At 40.9% G+C, this 18,905-nt stretch overlaps 1 protein-coding gene and 1 long non-coding RNA gene across 9 annotated transcripts in view; one reads left to right on the top strand and one right to left on the bottom strand.

The window, feature by feature from the left end:
• Positions 1-9,910, top strand: part of LOC105497443 (uncharacterized) — a 29,799-nt gene extending 19,889 nt beyond the window's left edge. For 2 of the 4 annotated variants that reach the window (XR_011606291.1, XR_011606290.1), the window contains exons 5-6: positions 2,201-2,267; positions 9,773-9,910. This is a non-coding gene — a long non-coding RNA (uncharacterized lncRNA). Of the gene's footprint in view, positions 1-2,200; positions 2,268-2,634; positions 2,771-3,108; positions 3,244-9,772 lie in introns of those variants that run through there. The other 2 variants (XR_011606293.1, XR_011606292.1) reach the window with 2 other exon arrangements.
• LOC105497446 (gamma-aminobutyric acid type A receptor subunit gamma3) overlaps positions 1-18,905 on the bottom strand; it is a 560,409-nt gene that overhangs the window by 385,249 nt on the left and 156,255 nt on the right. The window lies entirely within an intron of this gene.

Genomic DNA, 18,905 nt, shown 5'->3' with positions numbered 1-18,905 from the left:
AAGCTCCTTTTCTTGCAGTTGAACATTAGCATGGCAGGTTCTCCAGCCTGTGGACTTCAGGACTTGCACCATGCCCCCTCTGCCCCACCAAGCCCGCCAGTTTCTCAAGCCTGCAGCCTTGACTAAGAGTAACACGATCAGCTTCCCTAGGTCTGAGGCCTTCAGGCTTGGACTGAGCCATACTCCCCAGGCCTCCAGCTTGCAGGCAGCACATCACGGGACTTCTCAGCCTCCATAATCCTGTGAACCAGTTCTCAGATACCTCTCTATCTGTCTATCTATCATCCATCCATCCATCCCCTATTAGGTCTTCCTCTCTGGAGAGCCCTGAGTTATACAGCACTCAAGACAGAAAAAAGCTCCTAAAACGCTAGAGAAAGTGAATGAGAAAAAACAATTTCAATCCACATTGTAGTAAAATTTTGCAACACCAGGAATTAAGAAAAGTTCCCAAAGCCTCCAGAGAGAAGAAAAACAAGACAATGGATAATGAATCAGAATGATATAGGACTCACAACAGGCAAAACCAAAAGACAATGGGACTATGCCTTCAGAATCCTGAGGGATAATAATTTTCCACCCTACAATGGAGCATAACCAAGGATGAGGAAAGCCTGAGATTAGCACCAAGGGTGTCCAGCACCTCAGGGTGAAGGAAGGTGTCCAGATGAAGGCATCCAAGGGGGCACTCCAAGTGCACAGGAAGCAGGACACACTTAAAAGGTGGAAGGATAATCCGCACGCAGAACTCACGTGTAAAGAACTCTGTATTTTACAAACTCTTGGAGGCTGTAGGAAGATTTAGTGATGCATTCCAAGAACATTGGGAAAAAAGTGCCCATTTTGAGTCCAAGGAAAAACAGTTGGATGAGAAAGGATATTATATTACACTTGGGCTACATATTATATCACAGCCCAAGAGTGAACCATATTTACACGGTCAGAAGAAAAAGCCTTTATTTGTGTTTACCCAGTTTAGATGCAGTTACTAGGGGGGTGTGAAAAGCGCTGTGATTAACCCACAGTCCCCAGCAACCCTTATAAGAAGACAAATTGCTTGTGTCTAAAGTTGGATTAGAAGAGTAGGATATGCAGATTATTCTGAACTACAGACATAAATATCAGAATAGCTGAAAAGGTTGAAAGTGGTTGCCACTGGGACACAGGATTAAGGAAATTATAATATTCTTGTTGTTGTTATGCTTTAAAATACTTACAATAATACAGGGTAGGAATAACAAGTTAAATGAGCACAAAGTAAAATTTAGAAAACGTAAAGATATTTTTGAAAGTGCTGTTGCATCACCTTCCTTGATGGGTGCACAGGTGTCAAATCCTAACAAAAGACTTTGTCACAGCCCCTGGAGAGGCAGATCAACAAGTAGAAGGGAAAACCTTTACTTACCTTAAACAAAAACAAAAATATCCTTTGCCCACCCACCACCACCAAAAGAAAGGGGAGAAAGACAAGAAGTCACCTGAGCATTTGCCACCGAGTATCTATCACTTTACGAAAGGAAAAACCACATGTGCCTTGGATGTAGCCACAAAACCCTACAATTAGAGACAAGTCCTGTGAACTCCGTGTTTGAAAACAGAGATAAATTAGAGAGTCGGTGTTCTGAAACAGTTGGTCACATGACTTCTCTCAGCATTAAGGTATGTTATATATTAGGGTTCATTGTCCAGAGAGTATGTACGCAGGGCATGTGGAAGACCTAATATGAAAAGGACACTGATCTAGTTCTTAAAAGAAAAATCACATCATGTGATTTTTCACAGGTGTATTTTCACATTTGGAAAGGGAATTTTGCCAGTATTTATTTGGAGACTTTTTCATCAACTGCTTCTCTTGGTCACAATTCTATCACGAGTTTCCTCAAGCTCTGTTCTTATAGAGAAAGGTTCCTTTGTTTGTCCAGGAGCCTTGATTTGGCACCCACCATGTGCTAGGCCACGTGTAATTCACTGGAGACAGTGGTAGGGATGAATCTGCTGAGTTCACGGCGTAGGAGAGAGATGCAACGGCAGCTCTCAATAGATGCTCTGGAGGAGTACTGAAAAACTAACAGCCGAAGTATGGTGCCAGGGCTCAGAGAAGGCTTCCTGGGGTATTGATGGCTGCATCTTGAGGACGAAAAGCAGGGCGGCTGCCCAGGCAAAGACCCAGGGCGATAAGATAACAGGGAACCTTTTATAGGCAGGTGCGAGTCAGCCACCTCCTCAGGATGCTGGGCTGGAGCAGTGAGAGCTGGAGCTTGATTCAGGTAAGGAAGCATCTCGTCCATCCTGGTGGGTGTGGGCTCTTGGAGAAGAGGCAAGTGGGAGTCGTTACAGTATTTAATCAGAGGAGTGACCTGGAGGGGGGGTGACAGAAGGGAGCCCCCTAGGTTAGGGCCGTGGCAGTCATCAGAGAAAGGGGAGGTCGGGAGGGTGGGCTCCCTGGGAGCATTCGGGGGCTGGAATTGGGACATGTTGGGACCTATCACTTGAGCTGGCTGAGGAGGAATCCAGGATTAATTCATACTTTCTAGGCTGGGGAGTAAATTTAGAATACTATATCCAAGAGAATATAATTGGGAAATGCTATTTTTCATTCTCAAAAAAAAAGTTTGCCCATTTCCACATAATCAGAATTCAAGGCGGCTGCCCTGCAATCACATTACGGGAGATCATCCGCTGGAGAAATGGTCTCGGTCATCCACAGCTGATCCCATCCCTGAAACAGGATCACCCCAGCCCTCACACTTTTAAATAGAGGCTGGTAAGACACAGAAGATACATGGATTAAGCACAGCCACCTCCCACCCTCCAAAGTTAAAACCTACACTTTATCTGAATCTGCTTTCAATTATGTTCAGACATAATTTAGGGGTACTAGAACATGCAGTCAAAAAATCTCTTGAAAATTACTCTTTCAAAGCTTATATATGTCAATTTTACATTCCATGTTGGCCATTAAAGAACTCAGTTCCAAATTTTCACTCTTTGAAGACCAATCTAAATGATTCCCTGGTGCAGAAATCATTCTGACAAGTATAGCTCTTCAGAGCCTTAAAAAGAATAAAATGTTTAATCACTGCATTCATATTTAATTCGTGTGCACAGCACCCCTTTCGCAAGGCATGCTGGAGCTCAAAGGATGGAGCCTCCCACTACTCTTCCTTCAGGACATTACGGAGCTGTGGACTCCCTGCCACCCCTCGTGATGCTGTCAGCTCTTCAAGGCTCCCATTAGAGGGAAGGGAGGAACTGGGCTTTCTGAGCATCCGCTTTGGGTACAACCCTGTGCTTTCTCTCCCTTAACTGTTTTTTGTTTTGTTTTGTTTTTGAGACAAAGTCTGGCTGTGTCATCCAGGCTGGAGTGCAGTGGCATGACCTCAACTCACTGCAACCTCCTCCTCCCAGGTTTGATTGATTCTCCTGCCTCAGCCTCCTGAGTAGCTGGGATTATACGCGCACACCACCATGACTGGCTAATTTCTGTATTTTTAGTAGAGATGGGGTTTCACCATATTGGCCAGGCTGGTCTCAAACTCCTGACCTCGTGACCCACCTGCCTCGGGCTCCCAAAGTGCTAGGATTACAGGCCTGAGCCACCACACCTGGCCTCCCTTATCTCCTTTAACTCTCACAAGAACCCTCAAGTCAGTGCTAAAAATTTGACATTATTTGCTCTAGCTCATACAACCTCAAAGCGTGCTTTGAGACATGATCCATCCCAATGATTACCCTTAAATATCTACACTAAGTACTGGACAGGGGAGCTACTTTGAAAGATCTGCTAAACAAATCAGGACTGGGCACAGAATTCCCCTCGTTGCTTATGAGAACAGAGACCTTAAGAATCCGGAGCCACGGTGCTACATGATAATCTCTTTGGTTCATAAGTAAAATATTACTGATTTTTCTGCAATTATAAAGTTCAAGAAGTCCAAAGAACTTCAAATGTTTAATCCTCTGTGAGAACCGTTTTACCCACTAAGGTGTGTGGATCTTGTTGAACTATAAAATCTGAAAAGTATATACTGTAAGATGAACCTAGACATTTACACCAACAAAAATGATTTATCATGTTGAAGTTAACAGTCCAATTGCATTTGCAGCTTGTAACAATTTGGTCTCCATCTTTGCACGTGACAAATTCAATTAACTTGTCACAAATTGCCTAATCAAGAAAAACTTCATTGTCATAGAACTAATAAAAAGCTCTCCCAGAGAAATTCATATTTGGATTTTAGAAAGCAAATTAAATACTTGGAAGCAGAGCAACTAGCCTTTTGTCAGGATAAAAACATGTCAGTAGGAGCCTGTTTTAAAGGTGGAAATACGTAAAACAGAAAAAAAAAAAAAAAAGAGGAGGGGGAGAATTCATAGCTCAGGATCGAGCCATAAGTAATCCACAGGCTGCCTCACCAGCCCCTTGGGCAATGGCTACAGGAAGTCACTCCGTGATTCTGAAATGGGAGTGTAATACCACACAGGAGTGGGAGTCTCCATTAATAATACATAATTGACTAGAAAAGGCATGTGGAAGTGGAGAACCGGAACATTCACAGGTATTAATTCAGGATGCATGTTTAAAACATGAATCTGTTATTTAAAAACATCTTAACTTCTCAATAGGCTGGTAGAAAAAAAGTAGTACTTTCTAATAGAAAGCCAGCTGTATGTTAAGATGAAAGGATGATCATATTCACTTTTCTCTTCTCTATGGTTTAGGGAAAAAATCTCAATAATAGAAAACTATAAATCTGAAGCAGAAATAAAACTAAAAAAAAAATCGCAAATATGTGGAAATAAACAACATACTCTTAAACAACCAACAGTTCCCAGAAAAAAAAAATCACAAGAGAAATTAGAAAATATCTTGAGGTAAATGAAAACTAAAACACCACATACAAAAAATTACAGAACAAAATAAAAGCAATACTAAAAAGGAAACATAGAGATGTAAATGCTTACATTAAAAAGAAGAAAGATCTAGGCCGGGCGCAGTGGCTCACGCCTGTAATCCCAGCACTTTGGGAGGCCCAGGCAGGCGGATCACGAGGTCAAAAGATCGAGACCATCCTGGCTAACACAGTGAAACCACGTCTCTACTAAAAATACAAAAAAAAAAAAAAAAAAAAAAAATTAGCCATGGGTGGTGGCGGCGCCTATAGTCCCAGCTACTCAGGAGGCTGAGGCAGGAGAATGGCATGAACCCGGTAGGTGGAGCTTGCAATGAGCCGAGATGGCACCACTGCACGCCAGCCAGGGCGACAGAGCAAGACTCCGTCTCAAAAAAAAAAAAAAAAAGAAGAAGAAGAAGAAAGATCTCAAATCAATAATCTAAGTTTACACTCTAAGGAACTGGAAAAAGAAAAATTAACCCCAAAGACAGCAAAGGAAGAAAATAATAAAGATTAGAACAGAGATAAATGAAAGAAGAAATAGAAAAAAAACTCAACAAAATAAGAGCTGTTTCTTTGAAAAAATCAACAAAATTGATAAACTTTTGTCTATACTGACTAATAAATGAAGAAAATGCAACTAAACTCAGAAATGAAAGATGAAAGAAGAGACATTACAACCAATTTTAATGAAATAAAAAGGATTATAAGAAAGTACTAAAAAAATGCACACCAATAAATAGAAAATCCAGGTGAAATAGAAAACTTCTGGAAACATACAACCTTTCAAAGTTGAATTAGGAAGAAAAAGAAAATACGACAGCAGCAACAACAACAAAAAAAAAAATTTTAAAAAGAAACAAAAAAAAAAACCCTGTAACTACTGGGAAGATTGAATCAGTAATCACAAACCTCCAAACAAGGAAATGCCCAGGACCAGATGGCTTCACAGGATTCTGCTCTTAAAACTGGATAATCACCGGCAGAATAATAAAACTAGACCCCTATCTCCCACCTTATACAACAAATAACTGAAATGGATTAAACATTTAAACGTAAACCTGAAACTATGAAACTACTAGAAGAAAATATAGGGGAAATGCTACATGACATCAGTCTAGGGAAGGACTTTTTTTGGATAAAATTTCAAAAGTACAGGCAATAAAGGCAAAAATAGACAAACTGGATTATATCAAACTAAAAAGATTTGTACAACAAAGGAAACAATTAACAGAGTGAAGAGACAACCTACAGAATGGAAGAAAATATCTGCAAATTATACATCTGACAAGGGGCTAATATCCAGAATTTATAAGAAACTTGAACAACTCAGTAACAAAAATAAAAGTAATCCAACTTAAAATTGGTGAAAAGACCTGAATATACATTTCTCAAAAGAAGATATGAAAATGGCCTCTCTCTCTATATATATATATATGTGTATATGTTTGTTTGTTTTTTGTTTTTTGTTTTTTTGAGATGGAGTTTCACTCTTGTTGCCCAGGCTGCAGTGCAGTGGTGCCATTTGAGCTCACTGCAAGCTCCACCTTCTGGTTTCAAGTGATTCTCCTGCCTCAGCCTCCCAAGTAGCTGGGATAACAGGCACAAGCCACCACGCCCAGCTAATTTTTTGTATTTTTAGTAGAGACAGGGTTTCACCATGTTGGCCAGGATGGTCTCAATCTCTTGACCTCGTGATCCACCCACCTCAGTCTCCCAAAGTGCTGGGATTACAGGTGTGAGCCACTGTGCCCAGCCCAAAATACATATTTTTAAAATGCTCGACATCTCTAATCAGTGAAATGAAAATCAAAACCACAGTAAGATATCACCTTACCCCAATTATCAAAAAGATGAAAAATAACAAATACTGGTGAGGATATGGAGAAAGGAGAACTGCTGATGGGGTGGAAATGTAAATTAGTACAGGAATAATGGAAAACAGCATGGATGTTCCTCAAAACAAATAAAAATAGAACTGCATTTTACCCTGTATGTATAACAATTACATGTCCATCAAAAATATTAAACAAAATTTTTTAAAAATTAAAGAAGAATTAACACCAATTATCCTCAGATGCTTCAAAATATTGAAGAGGAGGGAATACTTACAAACTCATTATACGAGGTTGGGTTTATCCTGATACCAACACCAGACAAAGACACTCTAAAAAGAGAAAACTACAAACCAATATCCTTTATGAATATTGATACAAGAATCCTGAATGAAATGCTATCAAACAGAATTAAGTAACACTTTAAAAGGACCACAGAGCATGAAAAAGTATGGTTTATTCTTGGAAAGCAAGGATAGTTTGACATATAAAAATGAATCAATGCAATAAACCAAACTAACAGAATGAAGGAAAAAAAGCACATGATCATCTCAATTGATGCAGAAAAAGTATATGACAAACTTCAACACCCTTTCATGAAAAAAAGCACTCAAAGACTCAGAATAGAAGATAACTAATGTACCACAATAAAAGCCATGTATAAAAAGCCATGTATAAAAACCCATTGCCAACATCACATTCAATAGTGAATGATTGAAAGCTTTTCCTCTGAAATCAGGGACAGGACAAGAATGCCCATTTTACCACTTTTATTAAATGTAGTATTGGAATTTCTAGCCAGAGTAATTAGGAAACAAAAGAAAATTAAAAGGTATACAAATTGGAAAGGAAAACGTAAAATTATCTCTTTTCACAGACGTGATTTTATATGCAGAAAAGCCTAAAGACTTCACACCAAAAAATAGTAATAATAACAAAGACAAAAACTTGCTAGGACTAACAAATGAATTCAGCAAAGTTAGAGGACAGGATACAAAGTCAACACCCCCAAATCAGTTATATTTTCATATAACAAAGAACAATCTGTAAAGAAAATTAAGGAAACAATTCCATTTACAATAGTACCAGAAAGAATAAGACACTCAGAAATAAACTGAACCAATGGACAACAGATATGTATGCTGAAAGAAATTAAGGAAGATACCAACAAATGGAAAGATTCTGTGTTTACAGATCAAAAGATCTAATATTAAGATGTCAATACTACCCAAAGTGATCTACAGACTCAATGTAACCTATTAAAATTCCAATGATTTTTTTTGCATAAATTGAAAAGAAAATCCTAGAATATAGAAATTCAAAAGACTCTAAATATCCAAAACAGTCTTGAAGAAGAACAAAGCTGGAGGTCTCATACTTCCTGACTTCAAAACTTACTACAAAGTTACAGTAATCAAAAAAGTATGGTAATTATATAAAGACAGACATCTAGACCAGTGGAACAAAGAGCCCCGAAATAAAGCCACACAAATGTTGTCAAATGATTTTTGACAAAGGTGCCAAGACCATTAAATGCAGAATGGACAGTCTTCCCACAAGCGTGATGAAAAAACTGGATATCCAGAAGCAAAAGAATGAAGTTGGGAGTTATATCACATACAAAAATTAATTCAAATTTTAACAAAGACCTACATATACCAGCTAAAACTTAACTGTTAGATGAAAACGTCGGGGAAAAGCTTCATGACATTAAACTTGGCAATTATTTCTTGAATACGACATCATAACAAAAGCGACAAAAGAAAAAAATAGATACTTTCGACTATATCAAAATTAACTTTTATGCATCAAAAGTCCCTATCAACAAATTGAAAAGACAACATATAGAATGTGAGAAAATATTTACATATTATTACATATTTGACAATGGGTTAGCATCCAGAATATATAAAGAACCACAACAGAACAACTATTTAAAACAACAATAGTAACCTGATTTAAACTGGGCAAAGGACTTGAATAGGTATTTCTCCAAAGAAGATATACAAAGGGCCAATAAATACATGTAAGGTTGTACAGTATCACTAGTTATTAGGAAAATGCAAATCAAAACCACAATGGGACACCACTTCACACCCATTATGATGGCTGTTATGAAAACAAAAACAAAAACAAAAAACAAAAACAGAAACTAACGAGTGTTGGTGAGGATGTGGAGAATAGGCATTTCTTTGCACTGCTGATAACAATGTAAAATGGCATAGCCACTACAGAAAACAGTATGGGAGTTCCTCAGAAAAATATAAATTATCATATGACCTAGCAATTTAATTCCAGGTGTACACCCAAAAGAACTGAAACCAGGGACTCAGGCAGACATTTGTGTACACGTAGTAGCATTATTCACAATAACCAGAAGGCGGAAGCAACCCAGGTGTCCACTAAGATTGAATGGTTAAATAAAATATGCCATATACATATAATGAATATTATTCATCCTGAAAAAGGAAGGAAATTCTGACACATGCTAAGACATGAATGAACCCTGAAGACATTAATGCTAAATGTAATTAAACAGTAGCAAAAGGACAGATGCTATATGATTCCACTATATAAAGCACCTTGAGTAATCAGATTCACAGAGACAGAAAGTAGAATGTGGTTGCCAGGGACTGGAAGATGCAAGGACCGGGAAGTTACTGTTTAAAGGACGTAAAATTTCAGTTTTAGAAGATGAAAATTTCTTTAGCTGAACAGTGGTGATAACAGCACAACAATCTGAATGTTCTTAATGATACTGAACTATACCTTCAAAATGATACATTTTATGTTATATGCATACATGTTCTATGTTATGTATATTTTTACCCTCCCCAAATTCTCCAAACCTCCAATATTGACTTAAATTATTTTTAATTTTATCTAAGTATGTGGGAACTTAAGATATAAATTCCATATCTTCTAATTCTCACATCACTATAAATTACATTTTATAAATAAAATTCAAAACTGAAAATCAATTAAAAATATCCAATTGACCTCACTCAAATAATGAGACACACGGTATCGTTCTGCCGGCAGGTAACTACAGCCTGCAACAGGAACAGTAGGAGAACTCCAGAAATTGTCTGGAGCCAGAGGGCTCTGCGAAGAAGTCACTTCAGTTCTGGACTCGGCTTTCTATCTCTGCCTTCTTGCCATGGTTGTGGACAAGTTCTAACAAAACAACTGTGTCAAATTGTTCTGCTTTACAAATGCTCAGCGTTACACTTACTTAATCAACACAGCATCCAAATATATAAAATATCAGCAACGTGTCAATGCAAGTGACAACATACTCTGTGAAACATTCACACACTAGAAGGGAAGCCATGCTGGCTGCAGCTCAACCTCAGGATTATGGGCTTCAAGGCAAGGGTACATGACTCACTCAATGGATCTCCCCAAAAGTAAGCCTTCTGGACAATTATTTTAAATAATTCCTGTACCCGATATGTCTTAAAGCACTGACTCATGGGTTGATCATGCATGAAGCGAGACATGTGTGGAAAATCTGTGGCATCCAGCACCCTCCTCAAGGTAGAGCAACACACAGCACACAGCATCACAGCAGCCAGGAGCTCTCCTCCACCAGATACGGAGGCCAAGCACTAGTCGCAAACGAACCACATTTTATCTTTTTTGTAGAGACAGGGTCTCACTATGTTGCCCAGGCTGATTTTGAATTCCCGGCCTCAAGCCATCCTCCCTCCTGGGCCTCCCCAAGTGCTGGGATTACAGGTGGGAGCCGCCATCCCTGGCCTCAAACCACATGTTAAAGGATGAAAGGTTTCCCTTTATATGGCATGAGATGTGTCCATTTTATTGCTTTCCATACCCAGGTCATATCTCCTACTTCTCATTCTGTAATCTATTTTCCACTGATGAGATACTTTATCACCAGCACCCACGTGGCCAGGTCACAAGACAAAGCAGGCTCATCTCCACCCTCCACACCCACCAGTAGGGGGTCTCTATTCTCACTGCCCACTGTGTGCTGTCCAGACCTGTCAAGGCCAAAGGCTATTTTTGTTGTAAACATGTGTATTATTTAAAATAATAAATTGATGACTCGGGGAAAAACTGAATAATAGGGTCACCAAACAAACACTGCTTAAGTACATGTTGGCCATGCAGGTATAAAGGTGTAGGGGCTGGCACTCTGTTCGTTGATATCTTTAATTTCTCCCTCCAACCTGAAGTGCAGAAATTAGAATTTACAGAAGAAGCTGTGCTTTCTGCCTAAAAGCAGACATGACTTCCAAGGAGACCCCAGAGATTTTTCACTTTCCTCAAGTGAAACCTTGTCCACATTAAACAGCTCCCACCCCCCACCCTCAGCCCCTGGCAACCAACATTCTACTTTCTGTCTCTAAGAACTTGACCACTCTAAGTATTTCATCTAAGTAGAATCATACAGAATTTGTCTTTCTGACTGGCTTATTTTACTTAGCATAATATCCTCAAGGTTCATGCATATTATAGCATGTGCAGGAATTTCCTTTTCCTGGCTGAATCATATTCCATTCTATTTATCTATCATATTTTATCTATTCATCCATCAGTGAGCACTTGGGTTGCATCCAAGTTTTAATTACTGTGAACAATGCTGCTAGGAACATGGGTATACACAGATCTGTTCAGGACCCTGTTTTTAATTCTTTTGTGTATACACTTACAAGTGGAATTGCTGAAACCACTTGATTTTTAGGATCATCTTTTTCTTTTCATGTCCTGCCAAATGCAGTCAATACCAAGCAATGTATACTATTGAAAATCTATTTTCCAATCTCTCCGCTGGCCATGAGGTCTGTAGGCGCCTGACCTGACTTCCAAGTTACTGCCCCTGAGGCCAAACGCTACCTCACTACATGCCAGGGTCACCGTGTCCTCCACCTACGCGGGGCTCCCTCACCGTCGCTGTCACCTGAAGCCAATGCTGCATTTCAGGGTTTGGGTCATTATGCCATCCACCCCTAGCACCTGTCTCAAATCCATCATGGCGGACTAAACTAAACTACGGCAGGAGGTGGGGCTGCAAGGTCAGTGGCCTCAGCCAACAGCATTATTGCCCAGTGGCTCAGTGCTGTTCCATCCCAACGCTGGATTTGCTCCACTTTGGGGAGATGACTCACCACCACAGAGGGCAGGGGAGCCTGGAAAGGCCTCGCCCCAGCATTCAGTGCTCAGGCCTGGAAGTGACACCCATCGCTTCCATGGGAAACCCACGGCCTCCCCCAGCCAGGTGGCCACGGCACACCACAGTGCAGCCACAGCCACAGCCAGGAAGTGCTCTCCTGAAGACGGTCGGATGTCAGAGGCCTAGAAGCACTCTGAGAACAGTACTGATGCTACTGTCAGTGGGAAAGATTGAGGACTGAACGCAAGTCAACTGTTCTGGCGGATTCACCAAGTCAGACAAGACCTAATCGGGAGTTCCTCCCCTGCCTATCTGCTGGGTAACTTGGACTAGGTTAGTGAGCCTCCCCATGCCCCAGTTTTCTCATCTGTAAATTAGGGTGATAATATGATTTAACTTTAGGATATCTGTGAGGCTCCAATAAGACAATGTACAGAAAGCATTTAGTAAGCAAAGTGTAAAATAAAGAAGCCCTGTTCTCTCAACTTGCTACTCACTGGTTTTATGTCACGCCACTGGTTGCTGTAAGCACGTGATTGTGTCTCTCCGATCTCCCAGTGGATCTGGGCTAAGGGAAGACACATTTAACTGTACTGTGATCAGCAATTGCTGCGTCTAACCATCATCTCTGCTGAGTTGCTGGCATAAGGCAGTTCTTCCTTTTTTACTGGAACATGCCCTTTGGAAGCTCCTAATAGGTCATATTATCTGCCCTCATTCTATTAAGAGGCATTTGGCTACACAGTTGAAGATGGTGTTCCATATGGTGTTTGTAATGGTCCCAAGCAGACTTGAGCATGAGTGCCACAGCACACACGGCCTAGCCTTGCGGCAGACAGCGGCCAGTTGCTATGTGGTGCGTGGCTGCTGTCTCTGTTTCCCTCTGAGAGACAGTCTTCCTTTCAGGCACACAGTGCTCCCACAAAGAATACTAATATCTAATACCTAACGCTAATATTGAACAATGTTAAAAGCTAATGTCTAACAACGCTATTATGTTTTTTCTTTTATCTTTGGTTGACACACAAAATTGTACATGTTCATGGAATACAGAGTGATACTTCAATACAGGTATATAATATGTAATGATCAAATCCTGGTAAGCAGCATATCCATCACCTCAAATACTTATCAGTTGTGTTGTGAACACTCAAAATTCTCTCTTTTAGCTTCTTGAAAATATGCAATAAATTACTGCTAACAATACTTGCCCCGCAGCACTCATTCCTACTTGGCTATAACTTTGTGCGCATTAACCAACCTCTCCCCACCCTCTCCTCCTCCCTTCCCTTCTCAGCCTCTAATAACCTCTATTCTCCTCTCTGCTTTTCTTTAGCTCCCACATATAAGTGAGACCATGCGATATTTATCTTTCTGTGACACTATTTCTTTACCTATCTTTGAATTACCTTCCACTGTACAACAGTGTCTACAAAAAACAGTGATAGATTTCATTTGAAATATTTCTTTTTTTACTAATAAAAAGTCTTTCGGCATATCATTACACTACATCTCTTTGGTTTGAGAAATATAATTAAATTAAGATGTTTTGGAAATGCGACTGGCTGCTGTCATTAAAAGCCAAAGTCTGATGAACATCTGGAGAGAAATAATCCCACACAGTAGTAAGCAAGCAGGAAGAATAGTACCAGAGTGCGCTGAGGTTTTTAAGAAATCAGTAGCCATAATTAGAGTGAACGCAATTATAACGCATCAGACAGGTAGTCTCAGCAGCACTGCTGAAAAAGAAAAAGGTTGGGCAAGCTTTCGAAGGCTATTTTTTCAAAGGAACCAGAACAGCTCCTCCAGGGTTTTATAAGCAGAGACAACCTTTACGGGGCCCTGCCTGAGCCAACAAGCTGGTTGGGGAGGGGGGCTAAGCTGGCTCAAGCACCCACATCTGTTGCCCCCAGGGTCCCCTGCTTCCCTGGTAGAGCTGTTATCTAAAGCCAAGAGGTGCTGAGTCAGGCTCTGAAAGACGGAGGCAATGCCAGGAAGCCGTGATGATTAATCAATGATAAGAAGACTTCAGCAATCACCCATTGTGTCAAGACTCTGTCATTGGCATCCTAGTCTCTCCCTCCATTTCCCCGGCTCACACTGTAAATTAGGGCAAAGCCATCCGTCTCACCTGCATGGAAAAAGGGCTCTGCTCCAGATGTCCTCATAGACAGTACCTGCTGTGTCCTCTCATGCTGGAAGGGGTGAGGGAGCTCCACAGGCCTCTTTTATAAGCGCACTAATCCCATTCATAATGGCTCCAACATCAGGACCTAATCACCTCCCAAAGGCCCCACTTCCTAGTAGTATCATCTTGGAGGTTAGGTTGCAACATACTAATTTTGCAGGGACACAGACATTCAGACCATAACAGTGTCCAATAGCCAAAAAGATATATGATACCTACAAGAATGAGAACTCATCTATTTCTTTTCACTAACATATTGGCACACCTATTTTACCCATTAGCATATTCCAACCTTCAATTAAAGTTTCACTGACAAAGAGTGACTTCACAGATGCCCTATTAGGCAAAATCAGCATGTGAGGGTAATATGCTTCTCAGAAAAAGATGGAAAGGGAGAGGGAAAAAGGGGATCCCCTGAGCTTCACACCACCGCTGCCAGCCAGGCCCATCTTTGCTCTTCATCTTACTAGAGGTGGGCCAGATTGGCTTTGGGGACCACCGTCACATTCCTGAAATAATTTCCCTGCTTGCTTTCCATGCTAAACACAGCATCTTTTCCAAATACCAAAATGAGCTACATGGGGAAGTGAGTGAAGCTCTCTGGGTGAATGGGGTCTCCGCTGCTTTACTAAGCTTCAAATGCAATTGTCACCTACTTATCTACTTTGTGGAGTACGAGACAGTAGCTAAAGTTGTACCAGGCCATCTACTGACACCATTGGTGTAAAGCTTTCAACAGGAGGCCACAGAGCCAGCCCAGCCTTGTGTGCAGTGCAGTGACCTTCTCCAGGGCACAGGCTGTCTGCGCCTCCATTCTGTAGGAGAGGGGTTTCCCTGAAATCATGTTGCGTTGCTTTTCTCTCTCAATTGCTTTTATTTTTTACCAAGTGCAAAGCAGACTCATAGGCAAAATTCCTCCACACGTGGAATAATTTGTGGCAGACTGGTTAACAACAGTGCAGATGCTGGGTTTGAACCCACTCCTAGCTGTGGGAACCTAAACAAGTTATATCACATTTCTTTGCTTCACTTTCTTCATCTGTCAAAGAAGATAATAATGGCTTCTGCCACAGAGTTGCTCTGATTATCCTGTGGCACATCGCATATAAAACAGTACCGTGTTGAGCACATAAATGTTTGTATCTATATTATTTGGCCAACAGATCTTTAAAATATTTTTTCACTTTTAATTTCTGTGGGTATACAGTAGGTGTATATATTTATGGAGCACATGAGATGTTTTGAGCATGCGATATATAATAATCACATCATGGAGAACGGGGTATCCATCCCGTCAAGCCTTTATCCTTTGTGCTACAAACAATCCAATTAACACTCTTTTAGTTATTTTAAAATTTACTATTATTTTGACTATAGTTACCTTCTTGTGCTATCAAATATTAGGTCTTGTTCATTCTTTCTAACTATCTTTTGTATCCATTAACCATCCCCACACCCGTCCCTCCATCCCCCATGACTCTTCCCGGCCTCTGGTAACCATCCTTCTACTCTCTATCTCCATGAGTTCAACTGTTTTGATGTTTAGATCCCACAAATAAGTAAGAACATGTGGTGTTTGTCTTTCTGGCTAATTTCATTTAACATAATGATCTCCAGTTCTATCCGTGTTGTTGCAAATAACAGAATCTCAGTCTTTTTTATTAGCCAAACAGATCTTATAGACTCAACCTTTTAAGGTTATGTATAATATTGTGGTGGAAACTCACTGCCTGGGTTCATACACTGGCTCGACTATTTCCTATTGTTATGACCTTGGGCAAATTACAGATCCTTTCTAAGTATGTAAAGAGCTTGGAACAGTAGGTGGCACAGCATTTAGAGGGGTGCACAGCATCACTGTGGTGGTGACTGGCTGAACAGCCCCAGGCACAGCCTCTACACAGTCACTATGAGTCACATTAGCTGCACAACCCGGAGCCACTATGTGGCTGTGCATATAGCTATTGACTGAATAACTTAGGTGCCACCTGCTCAAAGGGAAATTAGACATGATGGAATCAGGGTGGTATCACCGAAGGAAAGCTGAGCCCCTCTTGAAGGCTGTCATCTCCGAAGCTGGTATGAATATGAGCACTCTCCAAGGGCAAAGGCATCTGGAGCTTGTGAACATCTGCCTTAGAGCAATCATGAACATCTTCAAAGACTGACCCCAAACACAAGCTCCATTCCACTGGTGAGAAAATTAACCAGCTTCCAGAATCACCAGACATTTGATTCCTTACCTGGTTCCCGTCACGGGGCTGACGTGTGCAGTGCACCAGAGACATAAGCTACTCTCTAAGAACGCCACCTTCTCATTGTCTAAAAGACTTTTGCTAGCTAGAGATAATAAATGAAGTGAAAATGTAATCTAAATATTGAATGGCATTCCTTCCCCAAGGCAGCAGACTTGCTGAATGACAGGCTGTGGATGACCTCAGATTACTTACTGTGTTATTTTAAGGTCAACTAAGTTTGGCATACATTGAGCAAAAATTGATTTTTAAAATGAACAAAGTCTCCCAAGAGTACTGAGATATTAACAACTGGGGAGATTAGCTGACATTTTTATGACAATGAAGCTATAATCTCAGGCTGCCTTTGACCCAGGTGAATATCTGTATTATGTGAGACACAGATAACTTGGAGATTTTAATACATTTCCTATAAGTCAACCTTCTGATAACAAGAAAATGGCCTTCAAGAATCGGCCTCAGCCAGAGGAATATTGGTTGGCAATGACGACCAGCAGTCGGCTTACTGGGAGCCCAATCTGGGAGGGCCCACAGACAAGCAGAAGGCCCACACGAAACTAGACCTTGATAATTACCTATTACTTTTTATCACTCCATAATTACTAATTACTTTATCAGGGGCCAAAGATAAAATATCATGACCTTCCCTACAATCACTGGCATTCTACAAGCAATGACAACAGTCAACAAGAGCACGCATCCCCAAGGAAAGAAGTAATATCACACATAGACCAGGAGCTATAAAAACACAAATGTGACCAGAGGCCAGCCAGATAACACAAATCATTGAAGCACCTAGATGTGTGAAAAGCACCTATGCATGCAAGACAATAATCAGCAGCAACACACAATAAGCAAGAAAGGATTGTGATGAGATGAGTAACAATGAACCTGCTCAGAGCAAGCCGCTATTTCTCAGCCCACACTGACACTGGTCATGTAAAAGCAGATCTGGCATCAGGCTTCTTAAGATCTGGGGACATAGAGTTTTAATATGAAATTTCCTGACATTTCCCGTTAGCAGTGAATTCAGTTGTTTAAACATTATGTGTCACCAACAGACTCAAAGAAACCTTCCATGATCCCCACCTCCTGGTGTTCACATATTCATTTAATCCCCAACCCTTGAGTATGAGCAGGACCTGTGGCTTGCTTCCAACCAATAAAGTACAGCAAGGTGGCAGACGTCACTTCCATGATCCCGTTACATTGCACAGGACTCTGCCTCACTAGCACATTGCACAGGACTCTGTCTCGCTAGCACATTGCACAGGACCCTGCCTCACTAGCACATTGCACAGGACTCTGCCTTGCTAGCACATTGCACAGGACTCTGCCTCGCTAGCAGATGTGCTCTGGGGGCTCTCCTTGCTGCCTTAATGAAGTGAGCAGCTGTGCTAGGAATGCCCATGTGCCAAGGAAATGGAGATGGCTTCTTGGAACTGTGGCACCTCTGGGAGCTGAGGGCAGTGGCCGGGAGCTGTGGTAAGTCTCCAGGTGACTTTCCATACGAACCCAAGGACCTCAGTCCTGAAATCACAAGAATATGAATTCTATGAATGACCTGAGTAAAGCACATTCGTCCGCATTTGAGACTCTAGATGACAACACAGCCCAAGGACACCATAACTTCAGCCTCATTAGACCTTAACCAAAGAACTAACTGAAGACATGTCGAGACTCCTGACCTGCAGAAATCATGAGACAGTAAGTGTATGTGGCTTTATACCACTGTGCTCCCGTTACACAGCAGTAGATAACTATCATCACGCAAACCAAACTGACCACATCTACAGGGCATATTTCACCATAAACATGTAGGACTGAAAAAGTTGTATCTTTTCCTTAACCATTGAAGGTTCATGCCTGAAACTCTTATAACAAAAGACACATTATCAAGAAAAACATACGAATGTATTTAGTATAAGATTTATGTTACACTGGAGCCTTCATAAATGAAGACCCAAACAAATCGGGAAAATGGTATATGTTTATGCTTGAGTCTGATGAAGAGTGGACAGCTGCATAGAGGTGTGATTGGATGAAAGGAGGTGTGATCTGACGATGAGGAAACAGGGAGAACTTAGTAAGGTCTATTTGTTCAGATTTTTCTTGGTGTCTACGTTTCATACCTTTCCTCAGGGTACAGGGAGAACACCGCTGGGATGAGGGTCTTATGAGAGTGGAAGATTAGAAAATTATTTTATGGCCTGCTTCAGGGAAGAATGGTAGGAGAATGTCTGTAAGTGACCTTCCTGCTTCTGCTGTTCCCTCAAAGGCCAGGGTGCCATATTTTGGGGCAGTGTGTACTGATCACCTCAGTCAACAAGGCTGCAACTAGGTTGCAACATTTGGTGTATTCCATAAAACCTGACATCAATATTTGCCAAAATTATAAAACTTTCTGGGCCGAGACTCCAAAGCATCTAAAGAAAACAGAAGAACTCGGAAAGTCCTAATAATACATGAAGGGTAAATATAGTAAATAGTACATGAAGGGTATGGTTTTTAAATTTCATATCCTCATTAGTGAATCAGCAGAATGACTGAGACATAACCCTGGATTTTCCTATGACATTTGGTAAAATTTTC

Source organism: Macaca nemestrina, chromosome 7 (assembly GCF_043159975.1).
Source record: "Macaca nemestrina isolate mMacNem1 chromosome 7, mMacNem.hap1, whole genome shotgun sequence".
Taxonomy (NCBI): Eukaryota; Metazoa; Chordata; class Mammalia; order Primates; family Cercopithecidae; genus Macaca; species Macaca nemestrina.
Note: the sequence above shows the minus strand (reverse complement) of the source record. Positions and strands in the feature narration are given on the sequence as shown.